This window comes from Oncorhynchus mykiss, chromosome 12, assembly GCF_013265735.2.
Source record: "Oncorhynchus mykiss isolate Arlee chromosome 12, USDA_OmykA_1.1, whole genome shotgun sequence".
Classification (NCBI taxonomy): Eukaryota; Metazoa; Chordata; class Actinopteri; order Salmoniformes; family Salmonidae; genus Oncorhynchus; species Oncorhynchus mykiss.
In genome coordinates, this window is record NC_048576.1 from 32035916 (window position 1) to 32053007 (window position 17092).

A 17092-nucleotide genomic window follows, 5' to 3' on the forward strand; every position below is an offset into this window, starting at 1 on the left:
TTCATGACTGACTGACCTTCATGTCTTAAAGTAATGATGGACTGTTGTTTCTCTTATTTGAGCTGTTCTTGACATAATATGGACTTGGTCTTGTACCAAATAGTGTTATCTTCTGTATACCACCCCTACCTTGTCACAACACAACTGATTGGTTCAAACGATTTAAGAAGGAAAGACATTCCACAAATTAACTGTTAACAAGGCACACCTGTTAATTGAAATGCATTCCAGGTGACTACATCATGAAGCTGGTTGAGAGAATGCCAATAGTGTGCAAAGCTGTCATCAAGGCGAAGGGTGGCTACTCTTAAATATAAAATATATTTTTATTTGTTTAACACTTTATTGGTTACTACATGATTCCATATGGGTTATTTCATCATTTTGATGTCTTCACTATTATTCTACAATATAGAAAAAAATAACAAAAATAAAGAAAAACCCTTGACTTCATGATTCCGTATGTGGGTAGTGTTCTCCTGGGATCCGCCAAACCCAGATTCATCCGTCCGACTGCCAGATGGGGAAGTGTGATTCATCACTCTAGAGAACGCTTTTCCACTGCTCCAGAGTCCAATGGCAGCAAGCTTCACACCACTCCAGCCGACGCTTGCCATTGCGCATGGTGATCTTAGGCTTTTGCGCAGCTGATCCATCATGGAAACCCGTTTCATGAAGCTCCCGACAGTTATTGTGCTGACGTTGCTTCCAGAGGCAGTTTGGAACTCGGTAGTGAGTGTTGCAACCGAGGACAGACGATTATGCACTACGCTCTACAGCACTCGGCAGCCCCGTTCTGTGAGCCATTGTTGCTCCTAGACGTTTCCACTTCACAATAACAGCACTTACAGTTGACCGGGGCAGCTCTAGCAGGACAGAAATTTGACGAACTGACTTGTTGGAAAGGTGGCATCCTATGATGGTGCCACATCGAAAGCCACTGAGTTCTTCAGTACGGGCTATTCTACTGCCAATGTTTTCTACTGCCAATGTCTATGGAGATTGCATGGCTGTGTGCTCGATTTTATACACCTGTCAGCAAATGTTCATCATTTCTACCAGCTACCTGTGCAACTAGAGGTGAAAAAACACTTGACCACCTTTACTCCACACACAGAGACACATACAAAGCTTTCCCTTGCCCTCTATTTGTTCAATCTGACCATAACTCTATCCTAGGGCTGTGGGGGTCATTAACTTTTGTCAGCCGGTTATTGTCATGCAAAAGACTGCCGCTCTCATGGTAATTGCCGGTCAATGAACATAAACACATTTAGCATCTCCAGGCCTCCATGTATTCAAGCAGCTGATGCATGATTTCAGAACATCTGTATTTCAAAAAGTCTAATAAATCACTTTAATATACACCATCACAATAAATCCATTATTTATTTTAGTTAAGTCTAAAGAAACATTATGATATGAAGAAAATGTATTTCAGAAGAACAGAATTTGAGTTGGCCTACTGTATTTTAGTTATCTGACTATCTGTTATCTGTTATTTCGCCCAAGCTCTGTATGCCATGGACTTTCCAACCTTGTTCCTGAAGTTACCAATTGCTTACTTTGGGAAACCAAGTAAAATCTGTTTGGGAACATCGATAGTAACCGTGTTTTCGCAACGAAACATTTCACTAAACTGTTGACAGACCGTCTGCGTGCAAAAAAAATGAATAAAGGAGAGAGGGGAGGACATGGAAATGCATGGTGGTGAAGTATTATTTATAGCTAAAGGTAATGTGCCACCCAATGAATTATTCAAATATAAAAATTCCCTATTACTAGGCTATTCAAAATCTAATTCACTAATTGTAGGCAAACTGTGCCTCACAATCAATGAACCAACAGCATCGCCCAGAACAATAGCAAAGGACCTTCTGAAGATGCTGAAGGAACATAGAAAATACCAATTGGTAGTTTCAGTTTTGTCACATCGTTGCAACTCCTGTACAACCTCAGGAGAGGCGAAGGTCGAGAGTCATGGGTCCCTCGAAACACTAGCCAGCCAAGCCAATTGTGCGCCGCCACGGCCATCTGTGACAAAGCCTGGGATCGAACCTAGGTCTGGAGTAACTCCTCAAGGACTGCGATGCAGTGCCTTAGATCAATGTGCCACTCAGGAGGCCCCTGCAAATTGAATTTAACAAACAATTAGTCCCCCTAAAAATGCAGCCCTCCTTTGAATTCCAAAAAGTTTGCCCAACCCTGACCTAGGCTATACCTTCTCTCCCAGACTCATGAATATACATTGTGCAGCATAGCATAAGGTAACCAGTCCATCCAGTATGCATAATAACACAGTCCATACTCAAAGGCTAGACCAATTACAGTTGAAGTCGGAAGTTTACATACACTTAGGTTGGAGTCATTAAAACTCATTTTTCAACCACTTCACAAATTTCTTGTTAACAAACTATAGCTTTGGCAAGTTGGTTAGGACATGTACTTTGTGCTTTGTACAAGTAATTTTTCCAACAATTGTTTACAGACAGATTATTACACTTATAATTCACTGTATCACAATTCCAATGGGTCAGAAGTTTGCATTTACTAAGTTGACTGTGCCTTTAAACAGATGGGAAAATTCCAGAAAAGGATATCTTGGCTTTAGAAGCTTCTGATTGGCTAATTGACATAATTTAGGTCAATTGTAGGTGTACCTGTGGATGTATTTCAAGGCCTACCTTCAAACTCAGTGCCTCTTCGCTTGACATCATTGGAAAATCAAAAGAAATCAGCCAAGACTTCAGAAGAAAATGGTAGACCTCCACAAGTCTGGTTCATCCTTGGGAGCAATTTCCAAACGCCTGAAGGTACCACGTAACAATAGTACAAACAATAGTACAAACAATAGTACGCAAGTATAAACACCATCATGGGACCACGCAGCCGTTAAACTGCTCAGGAAGGAGACGCATTCTGTCTCCTAGAGATGAACGTACTTTGGTGCAAAAAGAGCAAATCAATCCCAGAACAATAGCAAAGGACCTTCTGAAGATGCTGAAGGAAACAGGTACAAAACTATCTATATCCACAGTAAACAAGTCCTATATCAACATAACCTGAAAGGTCACTCAGCAAGGAAGAAGTCACTGCTCCAAAACCACCAGAGAAAAGCCAGACTACGGTTTGCAACTGCACATGGGGACAAAGATCGTACTTTTTGGAGAAATGTCCTGTGGTCTGATGAAACAAAAATAGAACTGTTTGGCCATAATGGCCATCGTTATGTTTGTAGGAAAAAGGGGGAGGCTTGCAGCTGAAGAACAACATCCCAACCGTGAAGCACGGGGGTGGCAGCATCATGTTGTGGGGGTGCTTTGCTGCAGAAGGGACTGGTGCACTTCACAAAATAGATGGCATCGTGAGGATGGAAATTATGTGGATATATTGAAGCAACATCTCAAGACATCAGTCAGGAAGTTGAAGCTTGGTTGCAAATGAGTCTTCCAAATAGACAATGATCCCAAGAATACTTCCAAAGTTGTGTCAAAATGGCTTAAGTACAACAAAGTCAAGGTATTGGAATGGCCATCACAAAGCCCTGACCTCAATCCTATAGAAAATTTGAGGGCAGAACTGAAGAAGCATGTGGAGCAAAGAGGCCTACAAACCTGACTCAGTTACACCAGCTCTGTCAGGAGGAATTGGCCAAAATGTACCCAACTTATTGTGGGAAGCCTTTGGAAGGCTACCCAAAATTTTTGACCCAAGTTAAACCATTTAAAGGAAATGCTACCAAATACTAATTGAGTGTATGTACACTTCTGACCCACTGGGAATGTGATGAAAGAAATAAAAGCCGAAATAAATAATTCTCTCTACTATTATTCTGACATTTCACACTCTAAAAATAAAATGGTGATCCTAACTGACCTAAACAGGGAATTTTTACTAGGATTAAATGTCAGGAATTGTGAAAAACTGAGTTTAAATGTATTTGGCTAAGGTGCAAGTAACTTTCCGACTTCAACTGTATGTAGCAATGACATCTTAAATCAGTTTTGTTTGATGTTTTTCTGCCATGGGTAATATGCCAGTAGGCTATGTATATTATAACTGCACAATCTTCATTTTAATTCCGTTTTTTGGGGGGGCTTGGGCTCATAAGCCTATGCGTAACCTCTAATATGCATATGTTTGTTTTGAATGAATCATCGCCTTAGAAAGCACTGTCCATTTTGTTGTGTTAGGCTTTGAATACAATAATTAGAATTTCCTTCTCCCAGCTGCCATGTTCAGAAGCACCTCTCACTCACATGGCTCTGTCAGATATATACATTCTTCTTAGCCAATGCCCTTCACTTGATCTGTCTCTGAACAGGGGCATGGGAAAAAACTACATGTCATCTATGCACTTAAATAGCGAATGGAGGACACTTTTCCTGTAGTTCATTTTCATGCCAGCCAGGTAGGCTATACTCCTGTAAAGCAAAGCAATGTGCTTAATATTAGGAAATTTGATAAATATATATAGTAGGCCTAGCCTTTTTAATAGAGGCCATCAAAACTTTGTTTTCTAACAAAGTGGATAGCCTATAGAAATGTTGCACAACATGATCTCATGGGCTCTCATGAAGAGATTGAATTTAATTTTTGGAAACATTTATATTGATGTCAGAGTGATTAGAGAGACAATAGAGTGCTGAGTACCAGGCATTTAACAAGTTTGGTAAGATACTAATGACCATCAGCAGCATCCAAGCATGGAGAAGCCTAGTTACCTAATTTGGCTGCAGTCATGACTCTTGACTGCCGGTGTGGCGCTAATATGGTCACCATAACAGCCCTTTAAATAGGTTAAAATTCACAATGCCGCAAGGCCAGATGGATTACCAGGATACGTACTCAGAGCATGCGCTAATCAGCTGGCAAGTGTCTTCACTGACATTTTCAACCTCACCCTGATCCAGTCTGTAATACCTTCATGTTTCAAGCAGACCACCATAGTCCCTGTGCCCAAAATGCCAAGGTAGCCTACCTTAATGACTATCGACCTGTATCACTCAAGTCTGTAGCCATGATGTGCTTTGAAAGGCGGGTCATAGTTCACATCAACACCATCATCCCAGACACCCTGAATCCACTCCAATTCACTTACCGAAAAAACAGATCCACAGAGGATGCAATCTCTACTGCACTACACACTACTCTTTCCCACTTGGGCAAAAGGAACACCTATGTTAGAATGCTGTTCATTGATTGTAGCTCAGCTTTCAACACCATAGTGCCCTCGAAGCTCATCACTAAGATAATGACCCTGGGAATGAAAATCTCCCTCTTCCACTGGATCATGGACTTCCTGACGGGACACCCCCAGTTGGTGAGAGAAAACAACAACACGTCCGCCACACTGACCCTCAACAAGGGGGACCCTCGGGGATGCTTAGTTCCCTCCTGTACTCCCTGTTCTCCCACGACTGTGTGGCCACGCACGACTCCAACACCATCAATAAGTTTGGCGACGACACGACGGTGGTATACAGCCTATAGGGAGGAGGTCAAAGACCTGGCAGTGTGGTGCCAGAACAACAACTTCTCCCTCAGTGTCAGCAAGACAAAGGAGCTGATCATGGACTACAGGGCTGTAGTGGAGCAGATAGAGAGTTTCAAGTTCCTCTGTGTCCACATCCCCCTCAGAAGGCTGAAAAGATTTGGCATTAGTATTTTTTGTATTTTAGTATTTTATTAGGACCCCTAATTGCTCTTCCTGTGGTACAAACAGGAAACAAAACACAACAAATAAAATACATAAAATACATAATATAACACTACATAATACAATACATAATACAATGAAAAATATATAAAAATGTCTGTGTTTCTTCACCGTCCCCGTCAGGTGTTCTTTCATCTGTTTCTTGAATCTGTTTTTATTGCTTTCTTGAGTTATGTGGGGTGGCAAAGAGTTCCATGTAGTCATCGCTAAATGTAATACTGTGCGTTTCCCAGCCTCTGTTCTAGACCTGGGGACTGTGATGAGACCTCTGGCTACATGTCTTATGTGGTACTGATGAGTGTCCAAACTGTGTGCCAACTGCTTGAACAGACAGTTGTATCCCATTAACACCTCGCACAAAAACCAATAGTGATGCAGTCAATCTCTCCTAAACTTTGAACCATGATAGATTGACATGCATACCACTGACATTCACCCACCGTGTACATCTACGTGCAATAAAGTACCAGTCAAAACTTTGGACACAGCTACTCATTCAAGGGTTTTTCTTTATTTCTACATTGTAGAATAAGAGTGAAGACATCACAACTATGAAATGACACATATGGAATCATGCAGTAACCAAAAAAGTGTAAAATCAAAATATATTTTAGATTTTAGATTCTTCAAAGTAGCCACCCTTCGCCTTGATGACAGCTTTGCACACTCCTGGCATTCTTTCAACCAGCGCTGACTGGATCACTCAGAGTTCCAATAGGGCAATTGTTTGCTTGCCGAGGATTTTAGGCTTGAGGTGGCTTCCTTGATCACCTACGTAAGAAACTAGGGAAAATGCAGAGTGGAATTTTGGCCTTTTCTATGCCAGGGTTTGGACGGCATTAGTGTATGTTGGACGCATCTCCGTCTTGTCGTTTGTCGTTATCCAACTGGCCGATGTGCCCGGAGCTTGTTTGCCAGGGGAGCAACCTCCTGCCTCTCCTCCCCCATCTGATAGCGGAGTCAAAGAAGCAAAGCAAGAGGACCATGGCAATAATCGATGATCACATCTCACGAGCCGTGGAAGTCGAAGACAGCGGCCTCCTTCAAAGCAGTCTACACTCCCAACGAGAGGCCCGGAGTGGATACAAACAACGAATAGTTTTGCCTCCCTGGAGCCTGATCTTCCTGCACCTTCGTCGCTGGGGGAACTTGTGTCTGCGGCCGCTGAGGGTGTTCTTTAACGCAAGGCTCTCCAACATAATCCAGGTAGAATCAGGAATTCCCCAGGGCAGCTGTCCAGGCCATTTACTTTTTTCAATCTTTACTAAGGACATCAAATCAAACTTTATTTGTCACATGCGCCAAATACAACAAGTGTAGACCTTACTGTGAAATGTTTACTTACAAGCCCTTAACCAACAGTGCAGTTCAAGAAGAGTTAAGGAAATATTTACCAAATAAACTCAAGTAAAAAATAATAAAAAGTAACACAATAACATAACAATAATGATATACAGGGGGTACCAGTGTGCGGGGGTACAGGTTAGAGGTAATTTGTACATGTAGGTAGGGGTGAAGTGACATATGCATAGAAAATAAACATCGAGTAGCAGCAGTGTAGAAAACAAATTGAGGGGTGGGGGGTGGGGGTCAATGTAATAGTCCTGTGGTCATTTGCTTAATTGTTCAGCAGTCTTATGGCTTGGCGCTCCGCTACCACTTGCCGTGCGGTAGCAGAGACAACACTCTATGACTTGGGTGACTGGGTCTCTGACAACTTTATGGGCTTTCCTCTGACACCGCCTATTATAGTCCTAGATTGCAGGAAGCTTGGCCCCAGTGATATACTGGGCCGTACGCACTACCCACTGTAGCGTCTTATGGTCAGATGCCGAGCAGTTGCCATACCAGGTGGTGATGCAACCGGTCAGGATGCTCTCGATGGTGCAGCTGTAGAACTTTCTGAGGATCTGGGGACCCATGCCAAATCTTTTCAGTCTCCTGGGGCGGAAAGGTTTTGTCGTGCCCTCTTTATGACTGTCTTGGTGTGTTTGGACCATGATAGATCATTGGTGATGTGGACACTTGAAACTCTCGACCCGCTCCACTACAGCCCCGTTGATGTTAATGTGGGCCTGTTCGGCCCGCCTTTTCCTGTAGTCCACGATCAGCTCCTTTGTCTTGGTCACATTGAGGGAGAGGTTGTTGTCCTGGCACCACACTGCCAGTTCTCTGACCACCCTATAGGCAGTCTCATCGCTGTCGGTGATCAGGATGACACTGTTGTGTCGTAAGAAAACTTGAGTGACAGATATGCAGATGATGATGTGCAAGTAGAGATTCTGGGGTGCAAAAGAGCAAAAAATAACAATATGGGGATGAGGTAGTTGGGTGGGCTATTTACAGATGGGCTGTGTACACTTGCAGTGATCGGTAAGCTGCTCTGACAGCTAATGCTTATAGTTAGTGAGGGAGATATGTCTCCAGCTTCAGTGACTTATGCAATTAGTTCCAGTCATTTGCAGCAGAGAACTGGAAGGAAAGGGGGCCAAAGGAGGTGTTGGCTTTGGGGATGACCAGTGAAATATTCCTGCTGGAGCGCTTGCTACGGGTGGGTGTTGCTATGGTGACCAGTGAGCTGAGATAAGGCGGTGCTTTACCTAGCAAAGACTTATAGATGACCTGGAGCATGCATGAAACCAATGCTTTTATGGTTACAGAAGTCAACAAATGAGAGCGCCTGGGGAATAGGTGTAGTCTGGGGGCTACAGGGCCTGGGTTAACCTCTACATCACCAGAGGAACAGAGGAGGATTAGGATAAGGGTACAGCTAAAGGCTATAAGAACTGGTCGTCTAGTGCATTGGGAACAGAGAATAAAAGAAGCAGATTTCAAGGTATAATGTACAGACAAGGGTATGGTAGGATGTGAGTACAGTGGAGTTAACACCTAGGCATTGAGTAACAATGAGAGAGGTTACATCTCTGGAGGCACTAGTTAAGCCAGGTGAGGTCTCCTCATGCGTGAGGCAAAAGAGCTATCTAAGGCATGTTGAGCGGGACTGGGGGGGTCTACAGTGAAATAAAACAATAAGAACTAACCAAAACAACAATAGACAAGGCATATTACCATTAGAGAGAGCCATAAAGAAATCACAGGTGTTGGTCGGGAGAGCGAAGACAACAACGGGTAAATGGTGATGAACCCAGTCTGGCACAAAGAGAAGATTCATATGGGAGACAAGTCTATACACACACACACACATGCCATTTACCACATAGAAGCTAAATATTTTTACAGTTCAATTAGATATTCCTTTTTATTTTATTCCAGGCTTTATCTAAATATTTCGCAAACAGAAATACACAATGGACAAAAAAAACATTTCAGTTTCTCCTGATCGCTCTGCCATATGATGCCAGGGTATATCTGGTGTGCTTTCTGGAATAAGAGCAAGCGTATATTGTGGTAGAAAAGGACAATAGAGGATAAAATGAGTTTCATTCTCTATTTCCTCGAGGTCACAATAGTTACATAGTCTTTCCTCTTCCATTTCACCACAATACCGACTTGTTTCAATATGCAGAGGCAATATCCCTGATTATACCTGTGCACATAGCGATCTCTTGCTTTTAGCTAGGTTATACATAATATATCTCTCACACACAAATTCCCTCTTAATCAATCAAAAGTTTCTGAATTTGGGTTTATGATTAATCTCCTCCAATCTCCTTTAATAAAGCATCAACAACCTGTTTCTCTTAAATTGTTTTTCATTCAGATGTTCAGTCAGACTGTATCCAACAGTCTATTCCAACGTCTCACCATACATGCCTTCCATCTCACCTCACAGGGTTCCCAGCCCATGTCCCCAGTTATTGCAAGTATAGGTGCAAACTTGTGGACACCTAAAAAGTCATGTATTGCTCTGTTATGGACATGTTTATTTTTTGAAATACCTCTTGGCACCCCACACTCCTGCTGATAGTCCAGAACAGGACACACGCATGTCTGATACAGTTTAGAATACAAAGCATAACCAATATCTTTGAGTGTTGTTATTTCTATAACTCCCAAGAGCTGGTATTATTTATAATTAATTTAGTGTTTACACTGTTCCAAATTGTCAGAATTTAAAAAATTATAATAATGACCCTTTTTCCTTGATCTCCTTCTTATTATTACTATTTGTTACGGTCGTTTAGAGATGGAGACCAAGGTGCAGCGTAGTAGGCGTACATTCTGAATTTATTAAATGAACAACCCAAAAAACAAGAAAGATAAACGACACGTAATGTAATGTAATGTAGCACTAAACCAGCAACTAACAAAAACAAGATCCCACAACAGAAAGTGGGAAAAAAGGCTGCCGAAGTATGATCAGAGACAACGATAGACAGCTACCTCTGATTGGGAACCATACTCGGCCAAAAACAAAGAAATAGACAACATATAATTCCCACCCCAAATCACACCCTGACCTAACCAAATAGAGGAATAAAACGGCTCTCTAAGGACAGGGCGTGACAGTATCCCCCCCCCCCCCAAAGGTGCGGACTCCCGGCCGCAAACCTGAACCTATAGGGGAGGGTCCGGGTGGACATCTACCCTCGGTGGCGGCTCCGGTTCGGGACATAGCCCCCGCTCCCTACGCTGATCCCTCCGCTTCTGTGGAACCGGACCGTGGATCTACGCTGGAGACTCTGAACTGGGAAACATCGCTGGAGGCTCCGGACTGCAGATCATTGCCGGAGGCTCTGGACTGGGAACCCCCGCTGGAGGCTCTGGACTGCAGCTTGTTGCTGAAGACTCTGGACTGCGGACCATCGCTGGAGGCTCCGGACTGGGGACCGGCGCTGGAAACTTCGAACTGGGGACCGTTGCTGCAGGCTCCGGACTGGGATCCGTTTCTGCAGGCTCCTTGCCATGGAACTTCGCTACAGGCTCTGGGCCATGGATCATCACTGGAGGCTTCGTGCCATGGATTACCACTACAGGCTCCGGGCCATTGATCATCACTGAAGGCTTCGTGCCATGGATCATCACTGGAGGCTCCGGGCCATGGATTATCACTGGAGGCTTCGGGCCATGGATCATCACTGGAGGCTTCATACGTGGAGCCCGGAACAGGTCTCACCGGACTGAGGAGACGTACTGGCAGCCTAGTGAGTGGAGCTGCCACAACACGTCCTGGCTGGATACCCACTCTAGCTCGGTGAGTGTGGAGAGCTGGCACCGGATGCACTGGGCTATGACGGCGCACTGGAGGCATAGTGCGTAGAGCCAGCGCAGGACACACTGGACCGTGGAGGCGCACCGGAGGTCTGGAGCGCAGAGCTGGCACAACTCGTCCTGGCTGGATACCCCCCATGGCCCGGCAAATGCGGGGAGATGGAGCAGGCCGCACTGGGTTTTGCTGGCAAACTGGGAATACCGTGCGTAGAGCTGGCGCAGGATAACCTGGGCCGAAGAGACGCACCAGAGGCCAGGAACGCTGAGCCAGCACAATCCCCCCTGGCTGAATGCTCTAGCACGGCAACTGTGAGGAGCACTGGGATGTGGCTGTGCACCGAAGGCATGGTGCGCAGAACCGGATAACATGGTGCTTGACCAGTCACTCGCTCCCCACGGTAAACACGGGGAGTTGGCTCAGGTCTGAACCCTGACTCCGCCAATCTCCCTGTGTGCTTCCCCCCAAATTTGTTTTGGGGGGCTGCCTCTTGTGCTTGCTTCGTTGAGCCAACTCCTCATAACGTCGCCGTTCCGCTTTAGCTGCCTCCATCTCCTCCTTCGGAAGGTGATACTCTCCAGCCTGCGCCCAGGGTCCTTTCCCGTCTAAGATCTCCTCCTAGGTCCATTCCTCCTGACCACGCTGCTTGGTCCTTTGGTGGTGGGATCTTCTGTTACGGTCATTTAGAGATGGAGACCAAGGTGCAACGTGGTAGGCGTACAATCTGAATTTATTAAATGAACAACCCAAAAAACAAGAAAGATAAACAACACGTAAAGTAATGTAGCGCTAAACCAGCAACTAACAAAAACAAGATCCCACAACAGAAAGTGGAAAAAAAGGCTGCCTAAGTATGATCCCCAATCAGAGACAACGATAGACAGCTGCCTCTGATTGGGAACCATACTCGGCCAAAAACAAAGAAATAGACAACATAGAATGCCCACCTCAAATCACACCCTGACCTAACCAAATAGAGGAATAAAACGGCTTTCTAAGGTGACACTATTGTTATAATGACGATCATTATAATAATAAGTAATGTCATTAGTAGGCTTAGTATAGCAGCCTTTTATAACCACCATCGAGCTGTAGGCTTAAGAGCACATCCTGTTTAGTCTTAATACCGTAACTTATTAAGGCCTATATTACCTTAAATAGTCTACTGTATAAATTGTGGGGTGGCATGTAGCCTAGTGGTTAGAGCGTTTGGCCAGGAACCGAAAGGCTGCTGGATCAAATCCCTGAGCTGACAAGGTAAAACTCTGTCCTTCTGCCCCTGAACAATGCAGTTAACCCACTGTTCCCTGGTCAGCTGTCATTGTAAATAAGAATTTGCCCTTAACTGACTTGCCTAGTTAATAATAAAGGATCAATAATTTCTTTGTTCATGTGCACAGTATATGAGTCATTCATGATTTTAACAGTAATCAAGCATTTTAGTTTTAAAATAAAATAACAAAGTTACCATTGAATAATTAGCGTAAACAATAAATAGGCCTAAACTGTTCCATTTCGGAAATTGCATTCACAAATGAATGTGCAACGTAGTTAGGAAGTTAGGAAGCAGGTGCAGAAGATGAGTTTAATAACTAGAAACATGAAGATAATCAAAACAGGAGTAGCGTACTGAACGCAAACAAAACCAATACTGCCTGAAGACTAAGGCTACTGAGGGCTAAATAAAGGGAGAGTAATCAGGGTGATGAAGTCCAGGTGTGCGTAAAGATGGGGAGAAGGTGTGCGCAATGATGGTTACCAGGTGTGAGTAATGTGGGTCGTCAGGACCGGTGGTTAGTAGACTGGCGACGTCGTGTGCGGGAGCGGGAGAGGGGGAGTAGGCGCAACAGTAACCCATCCCCAGCGCTCCTCTGGACCTTACCCTTTCCAGTCCACCAGGTACTGAGACCGACCCCCACGACGTCGGCTCCCATCGATGTCCAGGGGAGTTGGAGGGGTGTCGCGGGGAACCAGGAACCACCGGCCTGAGGAGGAAAACATGAAAAGAGGGTGAGATTTGGTAGTTAGTGGGGAGTTGTAATTTATAGGTTACCTCATTCATCCTCCAGGAGGACCTTCAAGGCCCCCACAAACCAGAAGCTCATCTTCCTACAGGGCAGGCAGCGGGAGAGGTTCCTGGTGGAGAGCCAGATGCGATCACCAGGATGGAACACGGGAGCCTCACTGAGGTGGCGGTCCGTCTGAACTTTCTGGCGGCGGACAGCATGCTGGAGCCTCACGTGTGCATCGTTCCAAACCTCCTCTGCATGACTGAACCACTCATCCACCGCAGGAGCTTCGGTCTGGTTCGGGGTCCACGGATCCAGGGCCAGCTGATACCGCAGGACACACTGGATGGGGGTCAGCCCAGTGGAGGAGTGACGCTGGGAATTCTTGGCGTACTCCGCCCAGGGAAGTAACTGGGCCCACACCCCCTGCCGATCCTGTCAGTGACTCCTAAGGAACCTCCCCAGTTCCTGGTTCATCCTATCCACCTGCCCATTGGACTGAGGCCGATATCCGGAAGTGAGACTGACCATGACCCCCAGCTTCTCCATGAAGGCTTTCCATATTCGTGACAGGAATTGCAGGTCACGGTCAGAGACGATATCCTCCGGAAGGCCATAGTGCCAGAAGGCCTGTTGGAAGAGTGCCCCAACGACCTGGAGAGCAGTAGGGAAACCAGAGAGAGGGATAAAATGACAGGATTTAGAGAATCTGTCCACAACAACCATAATAGTAGTGAAACAGTCAGAAGAGGGGAGATCAGTGATAACATCAATGGACAGATGAGACCAAGGCCGCAGAGGCACAGGAAGCAGAAGGAGTTTCCCTGCTGGAATGTGCCGGGTAGAATTAGTTTGGGCACATATGGAGCAGGAGTTGACATAGCGAGCGATGTCCTGAGGCAAGGTGGGCCACCAGTACTTTCCGGAGATAGATTGAATAGTATGGGTAATACTTGGGTGTCCAGCGACGAGAGATGTGTGCGCCCAGGACAACAGCTGATTCCTTATCCCTGTGGGAACGTAGGTGCACTCCGGAGGACAGATAGCAGGTGCAGGTTCTCTCTCCAGAGCCTGGCGAATATCCACATATACGTCCCAAAACACGGGGGCAACGACCTGCGAGGGCCGAATGATGGGTGCATTCAGGACAGGAACCTCTTCTGAATCGTAGAGACGAGACAGGGCATCGGCTATGACGTTCTTTGAACCTGGGCGATATGACATGGTGAAGTTGAATCTAGTGAAGAAAAGGGCCCACCTTGATTGACGTGGATTCAGCCACCTCACTGTCCATATGTACTCCAGGTTCCCATGGTCGGTGAGGATGAGAAATGGCTCTTCTTCAAGCCCCCCGTAACCGATGTCATACTTCCTCTCTGCAGGAGTACCATGCATATGGAAACAATTTCTGTGGGTTACCTTGACGTTGGGACAGCACGGCCCTCACACCAACTTCTGAAGCATCCACCTCCACCCCGTAGGGCAGCGTAGGATCTGGGTGTTTCAGCAACAGGGCGGAGGTGAAACACCCCTCCAGTATGTGGAAGACCTCATCGGCTGCAAAACTCCACACTAACTTACGAGGACCACTCTTGGGGTGAGAGGAGAGGTGATGGAGCTGAAGTTACTAATGAAGCGGCAGTAGAAGTTGGCAAACCCCAAAAACCGTTGTGGTGGTTGGGACTGGCAATAACATGACTGCATCAACCTTCCTCTCCTCCATCATCACTCCCTGTGGACTGATCTGGTATCCAAGAAGGAGAAAGCGACCTGATGGGGAGCAGGTGTATGCAATGATGGTTGCCAGGTGTGCATAATATGGGTTGCCAGGACTGGTGGTTAGTAGACTGGCGAAGTTGAGTACCGATGCTGGATAGCGGGAGTAGGCGTGACAGAATGTGACTGTTTTTAGTCTTTGCTGTAACAAAGGCTTTACATTGTTTCAAATGGTCAGAAAAATTATATTGTAATCTAACAGCACCTGTATGGCACACATAATATGCAAGTAGTGGTTGCTCCTTACCTTCCTTTTCTTGATCTACAGTATTTTCCACTAGTCAAATGTATTCCACACATCTGACTTTCCCTTTAGCTCATGAGCAACCAGTAAACATTCCCCCATTTTGAGTTTATTTGTCACGGCCTCTGCATCCATTTTGCCGTCACGTGTTACGGTGTTCAGAGTTTGTTCTAACCAATTTATTGACGTGATTATGAAATGCTGTAGGTCAGGCCCTATTGGTTACGTGCATGTGTAACAGTATAATTTTTTTCCGTCCCCTCGCCCATACCCGGGCGCGAACTAGGGACCTTCTGCACACATCAACAGTCACCCTCGAAGCATCGTTACCCATCGCTCCACAAAAGCCGCGGCCCTTGCAGAGCAAGGGGAACTACTACTTCAAGGTCTCAGAGCAAGTGACGTCACTGATTGAAACGCTATTTAGCGCCCACGCTAACTAAGCTAGCCGTTTCACATCCGTTACACTCACCCCCCTTTTGACTTTCCTCCTTTTTCCGCAGCAACCAGTAATCCGGGTCAACAGCATCAATGTAACAGTATAATTTTAAACCGTCCCCTCGCCCATACCCGGGCGCGAACCAGGGACCTTCTGCACACATCAACAGTCACCCTCGAAGCATCGTTACCCATCGCTCCACAAAAGCCGCGGCCCTTGCAGAGCAAGGGGAACTACTACTTCAAGGTCTCAGAGCAAGTGACGTCACTGATTGAAACGCTATTTAGCGCCCACGCTAACTAAGCTAGCCGTTTCACATCCGTTACACATGCAATGCATACATGTGTCACATAAAGAGATCAAGGGTTGAGGGAATAGGGAATGTTTTTCCAAAACAAATGAGGGATTTCGGTAACTCAAGTCTTCAGTCAGAAATGGCTGTAATTCAAATCAAATCGTATTTGTCACATGCTCCAAATATAACAGTTGTAGACCTTACCGGGAAATGCTTACTTACAAGCCCTTAACCAACAATGCAGTTGAAAAAAAGAAAATATTTACTAAAAAAACTAAAGTAAAAGTAACACAATAAAATTCTGTAACAATAATGAGGCTATATACAGTGCATGGGGTAGTGGTACCGAGTCAATGTGCAGGGGGTACAGGTTAGTCAAGGTAGTTTGAACATGTAAGTTGTGGTAAAGTGACTATGCATAGATAATAAACAACAAGTAGCAGCAGTGTAAAAACAAAGGTGGGGAGGGTCAATGTAAATAGTCCGGGTGGCCATTTGATTAAATGTTCAGCTTCAGCAACATGGACAGCGCAATACACACTGTTGATGTTCTGTAGTGGTCTCTGCAGCATGGAGGAGAGACAATGGGTGCTAGTCACACAGTCACTCGCTGTCTTTTTCTTTTCAACACAGCGCAGCAAGTCTGAGCCAGGCCCGGCACAAAATATCTATTGTGGTCGGACACCCTCTAGTAATTTGTGTGTCTTAATTATTTCATCAAACAGCTTGCTTAAAGCGTCAGACAAACTCAGTGCATATAGTTGATTTGATTAAAACACATAGGATGTGTCTATATATGGAAAAATACATGTTTTAAAATTTTGACCAATCAATTGGTCGAAAGAACATACGACTCTTAGTCAACCAAGATGTTTTTTTCCGCCTATTTCACATCCTCAAAATCCTCAAGTATGACTCAAGAAATATGCAATTAATCTGTAAATAATTTTTACGTTTTTGCTGAGGATGTTTTAGTAGCGCAATTTTTTTCTGTCTATTTTGTATATATATATTTATATTTGATATTTTCTCCCAATGTGTCTCATGGGGGACAAACACCATTAACCAAATACAGAATCAGTTAGGAAACACACCTCCAGACAGAAATCTTGTTTTTCTAATGAACAACAGAAAAAAAAACACAGGTGCCAATCGCCGTGTTCGGTGGCTCTTTAAATAGTTAACCAAGTAGCTACCTGGACTATCTACATGAACCCTTTTTTTTACTCATCACATACGCTGCTGCCACTGTTTACTATCGATCATTTTATTCCCACTGCATATCTACCTTAATTACCTTGTATCCCCTGTATATAGCCAAGTTCTCGTTACTCACTGTGTATTTATTATTACTTTTATTACTACGCGTTTTACTTTTCTATTATTTCTCTATTTCTTTCTCTCTGCATTCTTGGGAAGGACCCCAAACAAATCATTTCA